At 45.5% G+C, this 13,887-nt stretch overlaps 1 long non-coding RNA gene across 4 annotated transcripts; it reads right to left on the bottom strand.

The window, feature by feature from the left end:
* Positions 1-227: 227 nt before the first annotated feature.
* Positions 228-3,202, bottom strand: LOC136012958 (uncharacterized). Of its 4 annotated transcripts, none has more exons than XR_010612093.1 (4): positions 2,812-3,202; positions 2,273-2,400; positions 1,651-1,921; positions 228-317 (listed from the first exon to the last, which is right to left on the bottom strand). It is a non-coding gene; the product is annotated as an uncharacterized LOC136012958 (long non-coding RNA). The 4 variants fall into 4 exon arrangements; XR_010612094.1 differs by having other exon boundaries at positions 2,296-2,400; XR_010612096.1 differs by having other exon boundaries at positions 2,326-2,400.
* Positions 3,203-13,887: the final 10,685 nt, after the last annotated feature.

The raw sequence follows: 13,887 nt of genomic DNA, 5'->3' as shown, positions 1-13,887 counted from the left end.
ATGTACAGAAAGGAAGTGACTTTGAAGTGCTGTGTTCAAACTGCTGGCACAGAAATAGACAGCGGAATAGTTCATCTTCACAGATAAAATATCCAAAGAGAAGTCTGAGAGGTTTGGCCGTTGAGCTTTGTATCCGATGTGAAAATCACCCTCTAATTCCTGATTTGCACCTGCAGAATAATAGATCAGTTGCAGCCCCTTCCCTGGCTGCTGCAGATACCAGTACATGGCATTGTGATTATCATTTTGACTGCATGTCAGAGTAGTTTTGTCATCTTCTTTCAGCACAAGACTGGAGGTTTGGGTGATTCCAGCTCCTGTAAGACAAAGCAGAACAGAAACATATTAAAACAAGGAAGCTACATTCTCCCAGCAGCAGAGCAGCTCTCATGGCTTTACTGATTCCTTACTTGCTCCAAAGAAGCACAAGGACACACACCAAGCTGTCCACATCCTCATTTCTGCCCCAATAGTCGGTGTGCATGCCCATACAAGGGCCTTATATAGGCCCATCTCACATGCTTCTCCTAAACCAATGGCATCCATCTCTGTAAGAGCTAAATCTATGCTGAAATCCAAACTCCTTCCTGCAACAAATTTCAAGCACTTTGCAGTGTGTGTCTGTTGGAAACACACAGAAAGATTCAAACTGACTCTGACTCTTGCTCTATCAGACAAAGCATTATCATAAGTGACAATTGTCTTTTCATTCACTCTTGCATGTTTGATTTCAACTTTAGCTCTTTTGTGTCCAGGATAAACCAAAAAATGTTCTGTTTAACCAAGCATAATGATTCTCTGTTATTGGTGACTGGCAGAATGTTGATTTCTGGAGAAGAGCGAATACAACACAGATGCTCAGACCTTCATCAGCTTTCTTCCTTCTCAGACTTTCAGAACTAGTATGGATGATCTTGCTCTGGAAGGAGCTTTGTACATGAGTCTTTTGTAGCCTTAGCACACCACAGATGAAGGAGACTTGGCTTGTTCCTGAAGCAAGCATACGACAACTTCTTTTCCCTTAGTTGTGCCAGCAGTACCTGTACTAATGCTAAACCAAGCTTCCAGGATTCAGAGAGATGCCACTGTCTCTGACACAGTCTTTTACCCTGTGTTAAGAAGGCTGATGGCTGTCGCACCATGGCTTTTGGATGCTCAGTGGGAACCATCAAACCAGTTGCATTTGCCACCTGTAGCTTTGAAGTGAGGCCTCGGACTGAAATCCCAAAATCAACCAATTGAAGATATGTGCTAGCTAAGCTATTTTCTTTTTGAAGTGAAATGATACCATCTGCTGGAATGAATGGGTGCTTACAGTGATCCTTAGGGGCTGTATTTCCTACCATTCTCTAGTTCTGCATTAGCAGAACTGCGTGGAAAGGGGAATGGAACTAATTTACCAGAAATAAGTTTGTCAGCCATTAAACTGGTGACTCTGAAATGCTGAATTGAAAGTGCTGACTCAGAAACACACAAGTTCTTTATCTATAGGAGAGAGATCCCAGAGCTGAGACTAGGATTGCCCAAAGCTAACATAATGCAGGTGAGGAAGGGAACTAGTGTGTGAAGCAGCCTGATGAGGTAACAGAGCAGATCTGCTGTAAACGTTATCCTAAGCTGCAGGTTAACGGGCTGGAAAGCAATACTCACTTTCACAAAGAAAACAGGTTTCCTCTGGGTTGATGTGGGACTGGGGGCAGAGGAGTGGTTGACAGCAATAGAATGGGTTAAATGTTCAAGGAGAACATCTAGATGCAAATCCCATGTTGTCCTTGTTTCAAGCCAGGATCTGAACCCATCCAAACCAACTTTTAAATGTTCTCCATATCCTGGTCCACTGCACTAATGACTGGTTTAAGAACGTGAGCAGTCAATCTACTTGATGAGAGTGTCAAAATGCTTGAAACGTATAGGCAGACTCCTAGAAAATGGATAAATAAACACATTTAGACTGGAGCTCCACTGAAGTGGCACAAGTTTAGCTATTCCTTTACCTTTGAGCCTATAATGAAAGCTTGCAACTGGCCAGTGACAACTGAGGAAAGAGGTTAGGGTGCGAAGCACAGAATTACAAGGGAAATATTAATTCATGTGCATGTGTCCCAGCCAAATTGGGGAAAGGCAAACGTTTTTTACACACGACTCATATACCCTTCAAATGTTCGGGTACTGCACAATTTGACTGATTACTGACAGCCATATCACTGATTCCCAGTTATAGTAAAACTCTGCAAAGCAGATTTGTCCCCCAGAAGAGCATTAAACAACCTACAGAGAAGGCCACACAGACTTCACCGTATTATTCCACAAGGATCAGGAACCTACGGCAGCATCAATCTACCCCTGCCTTCCTGCTTCACAGACTTCAAAGGCAGAATTTGGCTAGGGCTCTTCAAGGACCTAGAAACAGAGAGCAACATCAGAGAGCAACAGAGAGCAGACCGAGCACCCCATGCATGTGCAGAAGGGCTCTGGCTTCGACAGCAATTTCCGCGAGCAAGGAAACCGTGACCAATTTCATGCAGCTTTTCTCTCCCAGCCCCAACACGGCCGAAGAGAGGAGAGGTGTGCTCGGGGGCGGCCCCTGCGGGCACTCCCGACTCCCAGGAACAGCCTTTACACAGCAGCAAAGGGCAGAAACCCCACAGCCTGCGGAGTTTTAATCCCTTTCACTCCTTCGTTGGGTCTTCTCCCTTCCCCCACTCCTCCCGGATGGCAGAGACCCGAGGGGATCCTCGACCACGGCTCTTTCTCAGCTCTCTCCGGCCAGGCTCACAATGCCCTTCCCCTCCGGCCCGCCCGCCACAATACCTTCTGCAGGGCTCCAGCATCACCCCCTGCACTTCCCAGCATCGCTCATGTAGTTTCCGCACGAGCCCTTCCCGCTAGAGCCATGCCGGCCGCTCTCCCGGCATCAGGAAACTTGGACAAAGACCATTTTCACGGTGCAAGTGACACCGCCTCCATGGGCCAGCGCCAGGTCCCTCTCGCTCTGCGCCCACTGCCTCTTTGTCCCCTGGCCCCGGGCACAGCTCTTGGCCCCCGACAGATGCCTTCTACGGGTCGGATGCCTGCGAGCGCTCCCGCTCCCCGCACTCCTCTCCAGGCCCCGCTCCGGGAGCGGCTTTTCCTTCTCCTCTCCTCACCCCGATCCCGCTCTCCTACAAGAGCCTCTCCTCCTCCCAGGAGCTGCCTCTCTCCTTCCTCCCCTCCCCCGGGCTCATCCCGCTGCTTTCCCCCTGCCGCCCGCCCCTCCCCGCCGTGCCCCTCCTCTTCTGCTGGCCCCCTCCCCAGCGCTGTTCTGTGCCGAGGCCCGGCCCAGCGCAGCAGCGATCGGCAGCAAATGAGGCTGGGAGTGGGCTGCGGGATCCCGCACGGAGCCGGCGGCCGCCATTCCCGGCCCCGTGGCGGCGGGCACCGTCCTTTGCCGGCTCGCTCGGCCCCCGCCGCCGCCTCTCTCCTGCCGCAGCCGGGGTTTCGCAGGGGTCGAGCGGGGCGCGGAGCCCCCCTCCTGTGGCAATCGCTGCACTGGGCGGCACCGGGTGCCGTCCTCGATCCCGGCCTTTGCTGCACAGGCTTCCTCCCGCTTCCTCCGCTGCAATGACAAGTTAACGTGGTATTTCAGCTGAGGGCATCCAAGCTTGTGCAAAAGAGCCCTGAACAAGTTATCCAAAGCAGCAGTATGAAAAAGCCCTGTCCCTGTCAGGTCAAGTTTTCTAAATAAATATTTGTTTTCTCTGTCGTTATTTATTGCTTTCTCCCTTCCCTTTCAGCAAACGATCAGAGAAGTGCTCCAGCTGGGAAATCTGTGTCCATCACGCTCATTTTCAAGAGTGTTTTGAATGGGATGTTTGTGATGGGGCTGCTGCTTAGGTCCAAGAAGAGGAACAGATTCTGCTGTGTACAGAGTTGTCCCTGCTCATGGTCAGGTTTACAGGAGACTGCAGTGGTGCTTCCCTCCTGCTGTCTTATGAGCCCTTCTGCTTCCCCAAAAATTCCTGTTAGCCTTTACAAAAATGCAAGGAGTTGGATGGCTGGGCAAAGCCCTGGCCATTAAATCTAGTGCTTAACAAAAGCAGGAAGGGCCACAGAGAGGTACAGAAAGGCCTGGGTACTCTGTTACCATATGAGGAGTTCTTTGGAGATGGCAAAACATTCCCCAGCAAAGCCGTGATATCAGGATGAAGATTTATAGATTACAGCCAATCATCGACCACCCTATAAATAGTGGTCCTGAGAGAGAGCCCCTTTGAGCACTCCTGGACCGCAGAGGGCACTTGTCTCCCTCTGAGTAGGATGCCCCTCAGAGCCTGTGAACTCTCAAGCTCTACGCAATAGGGGGATCATTTGCTTGGGCTGCCACTGTAGCTCACTGACACTGAACCCTTTGCGCCTGGAGGAAGACTGAGAAAGCTGAGTATAGTTTTAGTAATACCCCTTTTCACTGCTCCCGAGGGGAATTTTTAATATACATATGTCTATATAGGTAACACATCTCTACATCGAGATACCCACATATCTCTTAGTGTGTTGTGTTAATTTAGACACTTAACTGTAAGTGCATGTATACTAGCTTCAATAGTCGAGTGCTTTTAGAAATTTTGTGATTCACCTTAGCAATACATACTGCTGCTGATTTACATCTGTCATCCTTTAGACATAAACCAGGTCTGAGACTAAGACTGGGTTCAGCTACATCCAGACTCCTCTCTGAGAGGACGTTTACAAAGCAAGGGGGTCTAGTCTGAACCTAGTGACCCAACGGGAGGATTTCCTTATGCCCTATATTCTTTTTGAAAATAGCCAGGGTCTTCAACAGAAGGGGCAGGTATCTCTGAAGGGCTCAGCAGAAAAAGGTACCTCAGAATCAGAGCAGGTGACTTGCAAATAGTTGCTTGAAAAGGTCTCTTTGAGGGAACAGCAGCTGAATTTGAGCAAAACAGAATGTGGTTTGACATTCACTCAAAAAGAAGCATTTTCTTAATGCATCGGCCTCTCACCACACCACCCCTCCCCAGTCTTGCAGGGTGAGGCTCAAGGTCGAGCTCTCTGTTCACCATATTACAGTTGGACAGAAATAGTGACACATATGGGCCTTACGAAACCTGGTGGGGGTTTTGTATCCTGTTATCAAACGATCTTCTTGTTACTGGAGTCTGCGGATGGGGTTTGCACCTGCAGCTGCTGTTTCTGTTGAGCAACAGAGAGCAAAGGAAAGCCTTGTGGGTTTGGGGGAGTTACTGACCTGCTTTTACAAAGTGAAGGAAAAAATAATCACAAAAACATGTTGTTTTGTCTAATCAGAGTCTAATCTTGACTGCGTTGTTCTTATTGAGGCATGAGAGAGGTAGAAGTATGAGGCATAAAAAGAGAGATGTGACACACATAATAGTGTATGCTTCACTGTGTAGCCAGAGGTAAACCAGATAGAGCAATTTCTATATAAATGGCAATCTACATGTTATTCCTTCAATGTGAATTCATTCTAAGTTGCACACTATTTTGTGCTAGCTCCCTTTCCTCTTTACAGCCTCCACACACATGGAACTTTTCAGGGTTTTGTCTGTGCACTTGCAGACCATGGTAATATCCCAGTTTTGGTCATTTTAAGCTCATAAGTTACATGTTTGTCTGCTTAGCTTCTATTCTTGTATCTTTAAAGTTTCTATTTCCTTCATTTTATGCCTGCTTTTGGTTAACAATCTTTATTGATCGCTCGCATGAGATAGAGAGCACACAGTGATCAGGACAGGTGAGTTCAGCAATTAAGCTGCACTCCAAAGACCTCTTCTACCTCTCTTGTTCCAATGCCCTGGCAACATCTGGTTTGTGAACAGGCTATCGGCCTACAGACCCTCTTCCTCTGCTGAGGGTGGCTCCCTTCTGAAAGTGCTGTTAAGGAGACGTTTATGTACAGAAAGGAAGTGACTTTGAAGTGCTGTGTTCAAACTGCTGGCACAGAAATAGACAGCGGAATAGTTCATCTTCACAGATAAAATATCCAAAGAGAAGTCTGAGCGGTTTGGCCGTTGAGCTTTGTATCCAATGTGAAAGTCACCCTCTAATTCCTGATTTGCACCTGCAGAATAATAGATCAGTTGCAGCCCCTTCCCTGGCTGCTGCAGATACCAGAACATGGCATTGTGATTATCATTTTGACTGCATGTCAGAGTAGTTTTGTCATCTTCTTTCAGCACAAGACTGGAGGTTTGGGTGATTCCAGCTCCTGTAAGACAAAGCAGAACAGAAACATTAAAACAAGGAAGCTACATTCTCCCAGCAGCAGAGCAGCTCTCATGGCTTTACTGATTCCTTACTTGCTCCAAAGAAGCACAAGGACACACACCAAGCTGTCCACATCCTCATTTCTGCCCCAATAGTCGGTGTGCGTGCCCATACAAGGGCCTTATATAGGCCCATCTCACATGCTTCTCCTAAACCAATGGCATCCATCTCTGTAAGAGCCAAATCTATGCTGAAAACCAAGCCCCTCCCTGCAACAAATTTCAAGCTTTTTAAATTCAGTGTTTGCTGGAAACACACAGAAAATTTCAAACTGACTGACTCCTTCCAGTGTATTAATCATACGTGAATAGTAGAAGGGGTTAAATGTTCAAGGAGAATATATGGATTGAAATCCCATGTTCTCAGTGTTTCAAGAGAGGATTTCAATCCAGATGAATCAAGTCTCTAGCGTACTGTGCTATTGTTTATCACAAAGTAACCTCCTTGCTCTCTACAGCATCCTAAAGAAGAGAAAGGGGAGAGGGAGGTGCTGATCTTTTCTCCCGGGTATCCAGATAGGATGCATGGGAATGGTTCAAAGCTGTGTCAGGGAAGGCTCAAACTTGACTTTAGGAAACATTTCTTTACCGGGAGGGTGGCAAGCACTTGAACAGGGGCTTCCTCGAATGGTGGCTGATGGCCCTGGCTTGTCAGTTTTAAGATGTATTTGCACAATGCTGTTAATGACACGCTTTAACTTTTGATACGCCCTGACGTGATCAGGCAGTTGGACTGCATGATTCCTCTAAGTCCCTTTCAACTGAATTTTATTCTGTTCTGTTCTATCCTGTTCTCTTCTGCTCTGCTCTGTTCTCACTGTGGATCTCCCAGAATCTGGCCTTAGACATGCGGTCTGCTTGGTAGCCACACAGAAGTGACTTGGGACATTCATGGACCGAGGAGCAAAGAAACACAAGGATAAACTTGCAAGATGTTTATTTGATGATAATGACACACATCTATAAGAACAGTAAAGGTGTCCACAGGGATGTTATGAGCTGCCCATGCAGCCTGGTTGTTAAAATGTGGTCTAGATGATACCCTTCACTTGCCAAATATGAGTTCATGTTTTTCCTTCTTTTTCTCTAGGGCACTCTGCTCCTGTTTCCAGTTGCTGGCTCCTCAGACCTGTGGCATACACACCAGTTGCTGCCACTCAGGACATTCACTCCATCCTTTTGATTATGTTATTTTCCTTGAACGTGAATTCATTCTAAGTTGCACACTATTTTGTGCTAGCTCCTTTTCCTCTTTACAGCCTCCGTACACATGGAACTTTTCAGGACTGTGTCTATGCATTTGCAGACCATGGTAATGGATCCTCTTTTGTCACTTTAAGCTCACCTGCGGCATGCTACTTCTGCTTAGCTTCTATTCTTGTATCTTTAAAGTTTCTATTTTCTTCATTTTATGTCTGCTTTTGGTTAACAATCTTTATTGATCGCTCGCATGAGATAGAGAGCACACAGTGATCAGGACAGGTGAGTTCAGCAATTAACCTGCACTCCAAAGACCTGTTCTACCTCTCCTGTTCCAATGCCCTGGCAACATCTGGTTTGTGAACAGGCTATCGGCCTACAGACCCTCTTCCTCTGCTGAGAATGACTGACTTCTGAAAGTGCCAGAAAGGAGACGTTTATGTACAGAAAGGAAGTGACTTTGAAGTGCTGTGTTCAAACTGCTGGCACAGAAATAGACAGCGGAATAGTTCATCTTCACAGATAAAATATCCAAAGAGAAGTCAGAGAGGTTTGGCCGTTGAGCTTTGTATCCGATGTGAAAGTCACCCTCAAATTCCTGATTTGGACCTACAGAATAATAGATCAGTTGCAGCCCCTTCCCAGGCTGCTGCAGATACCAGTACATGGAATCGTGATTATCATTTTGACTGCATGTCAGAGTAGTTTTGTCATCTTCTTTCAGCACAAGACTGGAGGTTTGGGTGATTCCAGCTCCTGTAAGACAAAGCAGAACAGAAACATATTAAAACAAGGAAGCTACATTCTCCCAGCAGCAGAGCAGCTCTCATGGCTTTACTGATTCCTTACTTGCTCCAAAGAAGCACAAGGACACACACCAAGCTGTCCACATCCTCATTTCTGCCCCAATAGTCGGTGTGCGTGCCCATACAAGGGCCTTATATAGGCCCATCTCACATGCTTCTCCTAAACCAATGGCATCCATCTCTGTAAGAGCCAAATCTATGCTGAAAACCAAGCCCCTCCCTGCAACAAATTTCAAGCTCTTTAAATTCAGTGTTTGCTGGAAACACACAGAAAATTTCAAACTGACTGACTCCTTCCAGTGTATTAATCATACGTGAATAGTAGAACGGGTTAAATGTTCAAGGAGAATATATGGATTGAAATCCCATGTTCTCAGTGTTTCAAGAGAGGATTTCAATCCAGATGAATCAAGTCTCTAGTATACTGTGCAATTGTTTATCACAAAGTAACCTCCTTGCTCTCTACAGCATCCTAAAGAAGAGAAAGGGGAGAGGGAGGTGCTGATCTTTTCTCCCGGGTATCCAGATAGGATGCATGGGAATGGTTCAAAGCTGTGTCAGGGAAGGCTCAAACTTGACTTTAGGAAGCATTTCTTTACCGGGAGGGTGGCAAGCACTTGAACAGGGGCTTCGTCAAATGGTGGCTGATGGCCCTGGCTTGTAATTTTTAAGATGTATTTGCACAATGCTGTTAATGACACGCTTTAACTTTTGATAAGCCCTGACGTGATCAGGCAGTTGGACTGCATGATCCCTGTACGTCCCTTCTAACTGAAATCTATTCTGTTCTGTTCTATCCTGTTCTTTTCTGCTCTGCTCTGTTCTCACTGTGGATCTCCCAGAATCTGGCCTTAGACATGCGGTCTGCTTGGTAGCCACACAGAAGTGACTTGGGACATTCATGGACCGAGGAGCAAAGAAACACAAGGATAAACGTGCAAGATGTTTATTTGATGATAATGACACACATCTATAAGAACAGTAAAGGTGTCCACAGGGATGTTATGAGCTGCCCATGCAGCCTGGTTGTTAAAATGTGGTCTAGATGATACCCTTCACTTGCCAAATATGAGTTCATGTTTTTCCTTCTTTTTCTCTAGGGCACTCTGCTCCTGTTTCCAGTTGCTGGCTCCTCAGACCTGTGGCATACACACCAGTTACTGCCACTCAGGACATTCACTCCATCCTTTTGATTATGTTATTTTCCTTGAACGTGAATTCATTCTAAGTTGCACACTATTTTGTGCTAGCTCCTTTTCCTCTTTACAGCCTCCATACACATGGAACTTTTCAGGACTGTGTCTATGCATTTGCAGACCATGGTAATGGATCCTCTTTTGTCACTTTAAGCTCACCTGTGGCATGTTATCTGCTTAGCTTCTATTCTTGTGTCTTTAAAGTTTCTATTTTCTTCATTTTATGTCTGCTTTTGGTTAACAATCTTTATTGATTGCTCACATAAGATAGAGAGCACACAGTGATCAGGACAGGTGAGTTCAGCAATTAACCTGCACTCCAAAGACCTCTCCTACCTCACTTGTTCCAATGCCCTGGCAACATCTGGTTTGTGAACAGCCTATTGGCCTACAGACCCTCTTCCTGTGCTGAGAATGGCCCCCTGCTCAGAGAAAGTGCTGGTAAGGAGGGAAGTTTATGTACAGAAAGGAAGTGACTTTGAAGTGCTGTGTTCAAACTGCTGGCACAGAAATAGACAGCGGAATAGTTCATCTTCACAGATAAAATATCCAAAGAGAAGTCTGAGAGGTTTGGCCGTTGAGCTTTGTATCCAAGGTGAAAGTCACCCTCATATTCCTGATTTGCACCTAAGGAATAATAGACCAACTGCAGTCCCTTCTCTGGCTGCTGAAGAAACCAGTACATGGCATTGTGATTATCATTTTGAGTGCATGTCAGAGTAGTTTTGTCATCTTCTTTCAGCACAAGACTGGAGGTTTGGGTGATTCCAGCTCCTGTAAGACAAAGCAGAACAGAAACATATTAAAACAAGGAAGCTACATTCTCCCAGCAGCAGAGCAGCTCTCATGGCTTTACTGATTCCTTACTTGCTCCAAAGAAGCACAAGGACACACACCAAGCTGTCCATATCCTCATTTTTGCCCCAATAGTCAGTGTGTGTGCCCTTACAAGGGCCTTATATAGGCCCATCTCACATGCTTCTCCTAAACCAATGGCATCCATCTCTGTAAGAGCTAAATCTATGCTGAAAACCAAGCTCCTTCCTGCAACAAATTTCAAGCACTTTGCAGTGTGTGTCTGTTGGAAACACACAGAAAGATTCAAACTGACTCTGACTCCTGTTCTGTCGAACAGAGTATTATCATACGTGAATAGTAGAATGGGTTAAATATTCAGTGGGACTATATGGATTGAAATCCTTTGTTGTCAGTGTTTCAGTACAGGATTTGAATCCACACGAACCAACTCTCTGGCATACTGTGCCGTTGCGCATCACAAAGTAACCTCCTTGCTCTCTACAGCTTCCTAAAGAAGAGAAAGGGGAGAGAGAGGTGCTGATCTCTTCTCCCTGGTATCCAGATAGGATGCATGGGAATGGTTCAAAGCTGTGTCAAGGGAGGTTCAGACTTGACATTAGGAAACATTTCTTTACCGGGAGGGTGGCAAGCACTTGAACAGGGGCTTCCTCAAATGGTGGCTGATGGCCATGGCTTGTCATTTTTAAGATGTATTTGCACAATGCTGTTAATGACAGGCATTAACTTTTGATACGCCCTGACGTGATCAGGCAGTTGGACTGCATGATTCCTCTAAGTCCCTTTCAACTGAATTCTATTCTCTTCTGTTCTATCCTGTTCTCTTCTGCTCTGCTCTGTTCTCACTATGGATATCTCAGAAAATGGCCTTAGACATGCAGTGTGCTTGGTAGTCTCACAAAATTGATTTGGGACATTCATGGACCAAGGAGGAAAGGAACCCAGGAATAAAATTACAAACAGTTTCTTTCATGATAATGACACGCACCTCCATAAGAACACTACAGGTGTCCACAGGGATGTTACGAGCTGCCCATGCAGCCTGGTTGTTAAATATGGTCCAGATGTTCCCCTTCACTTGTCAGATATGAATTAATGTTTCTTCTTTATCACTAAAGCACCCTGCTCTTGTTTCCAGTTGTTGTCCCCATGGACCAGCGGCATCAATACCAGTTGCTGCCGCTCAGGACTTTCACTCCCTCCTTTTGATTATGCGCAACATAAGCTCACAATCTGATAGGTATTGTGATCAGGGCAATTTCTGAATAAATGGCAATCTACATGTTATTTTCCTTGAATGTGAATTCATTCTAAGTTGCACACTATTTTGTGCTAGCTCCCTTTCCTCTTTACAGCCTCCATGCACATGGAACTTTTCAGGACTGTATCTAAGCATTTGCAAACCATGGTAATGGCCCCGCTTTGGTCATTTTAAGCTCATCTGTGGCATCTTTGTCTGCTTAATTTCTATTCTTGTAGCTTTGCAGTTTCTATTTCCTTCATTTTATGTCTGCTTTTGGTTAACAATCTTTATTGATTGCTCGCATGAGATAGAGAGCACACAGTGATCAGGACAGGTGAGTTCAGCAATTAACCTGCACTCCAAAGACCTCTCCTACCTCACTTGCTCGAAAGCCCTGGCAACATTTGGTTTGTGAACAGGCTATTGGCCTACAGACCCTCTTCCTCTGCTGAGAGCGGCTCCCTTCTAAGAGAAAGTGCTGGAAAGGAGAGAAGTTTATGTAAAGAAAGGAGAGACGTTTATGTACAGAAAGGAAGTGACTTTGAAGTGCTGTGTTCAAACTGCTGGCACAGAAATAGACAGCGGAATAGTTCATCTTCACAGATAAAATATCCAAAGAGAAGTCAGAGAGGTTTGGCCGTTGAGCTTTGTATCCGATGTGAAAGTCACCCTCAAATTCCTGATTTGGACCTACAGAATAATAGACCAACTGCAGCCCCTTCCCAGGCTGCTGCAGATACCAGTACATGGAATCGTGATTATCATTTTGACTGCATGTCAGAGTAGTTTTCTCGTCTTCTTTCAGTACAAGACTGGAGGTTTGGGTGATTCCAGCTCCTGTAAGACAAAGCAGAACAGAAACATATTAAAACAAGGAAGCTACATTCTCCCAGCAGCAGAGCAGCTCTCATGGCTTTACTGATTCCTTACTTGCTCCAAAGAAGCACAAGGACACACACCAAGCTGTCCACATCCTCATTTCTGCCCCAATAGTCGGTGTGCGTGCCCATACAAGGGCCTTATATAGGCCCATCTCACATGCTTCTCCTAAACCAATGGCATCCATCTCTGTAAGAGCTAAATCTATGCTGAAATCCAAACTCATTCCTGCAACAAATTTCAAGTTCTTTAAATTCAGTGTTTGCTGGAAACACACAGAAAATTTCAAACTGACTGACTCCTTCCAGTGTATTAATCATACGTGAATAGTAGAACGGGTTAAATGTTCAAGGAGACTATATGGATTGAAATCCCATGTTCTCAGTGTTTCAAGAGAGGATTTCAATCCAGATGAATCAAGTCTCTAGCATACTGTGCTATTGTTTATCACAAAGTAACCTCCTTGCTCTCTACAGCATCCTAAAGAAGAGAAAGGGGAGAGGGAGGTGCTGATCTTTTCTCCCTGGTATCCAGATAGGATGCATGGGAATGGTTCAAAGCTGTGTCAGGGAAGGCTCAAACTTGACTTTAGGAAACATTTCTTTACCGGGAGGGTGGCAAGCACTTGAACAGGGGCTTCCTCGAATGGTGGCTGATGGCCATGGCTTGTCAGTTTTAAGATGTATTTGCACAATGCTGTTAATGACACGGTTTAACTTTTGATACGCCCTGACGTGATCAGGCAGTTGGACTGCATGATTCCTCTAAGTCCCTTTCAACTGAATTTTATTCTGTTCTGTTCTATCATGTTCTCTTCTGCTCTGCTCTGTTCTCACTGTGGATCTCCCAGAATCTGGCCTTAGACATGCGGTCTGCTTGGTAGCCACACAGAAGTGACTTGGGACATTCATGGACCGAGGAGCAAAGAAACACAAGGATAAACGTGCAAGATGTTTATTTGATGACAATGACACACATCTATAAGAACAGTAAAGGTGTCCACAGGGATGTTATGAGCTGCCCATGCAGCCTGGTGGTTAAAATGTGGTCTAGATGATACCCTTCACTTGCCAAATATGAGTTCATGTTTTTCCTTCTTTTTCTCTAGGGCACTCTGCTCCTGTTTCCAGTTGCTGGCTCCTCAGACCTGTGGCATACACACCAGTTGCTGCCACTCAGGACATTCACTCCTTCCTTTTGATTATGTTATTTTCCTTGAACGTGAATTCATTCTAAGTTGCACACTATTTTGGGCTAGCTCCTTTTCCTCTTTACAGCCTCCGTACACATGGAACTTTTCAGGACTGTGTCTATGCATTTGCAGACCATGGTAATGGATCCTCTTTTGTCACTTTAAGCTCACCTGTGGCATGCTACTTCTGCTTAGCTTCTATTCTTGTATCTTTAAAGTTTCTATTTTCTTCATTTTATGTCTGCTTTTGGTTAACAATCTTTATTGATTG

This window comes from Lathamus discolor, chromosome 4, assembly GCF_037157495.1.
Source record: "Lathamus discolor isolate bLatDis1 chromosome 4, bLatDis1.hap1, whole genome shotgun sequence".
Classification (NCBI taxonomy): domain Eukaryota; kingdom Metazoa; phylum Chordata; class Aves; order Psittaciformes; family Psittacidae; genus Lathamus; species Lathamus discolor.
This window is presented reverse-complemented; position numbering and strand designations above follow the sequence as displayed.